Below are 327 nucleotides of genomic sequence, written 5' to 3'. Positions count from 1 at the left end.
GAGATAGTGGGCAACCTTGTCTGGTTCCAGTTCTAAGTGGGAATGCTTTCAATTTTTCCCCATTCAGTATGACGTTGGCTGTGGGTTGGTCTTAAATGGTTTGTATCATTTTTAGGTAAGCCCCGTCTATGCCTATTTTGTTAAGCGTTTTATCATAAAAGGGTGTTGAATTTTGTCAAATGCTTTTTCTGCATCTGTTGAGAGAATCATACGGTTTTTGTTCTTGCTTCTGTTTATGTGGTGAATTACGTTTATAGATTTGCGTATGTTGAACCATCCCTGCATCTCGGGGATGAAGCCCACTTGGTCATGATGGATTATTTTCTT

Source organism: Propithecus coquereli, unplaced genomic scaffold (assembly GCF_000956105.1).
Source record: "Propithecus coquereli isolate 6110/MARCELLA unplaced genomic scaffold, Pcoq_1.0 Scaffold592, whole genome shotgun sequence".
In the NCBI taxonomy this organism is placed as follows: Eukaryota; Metazoa; Chordata; class Mammalia; order Primates; family Indriidae; genus Propithecus; species Propithecus coquereli.
Note: the sequence above shows the minus strand (reverse complement) of the source record.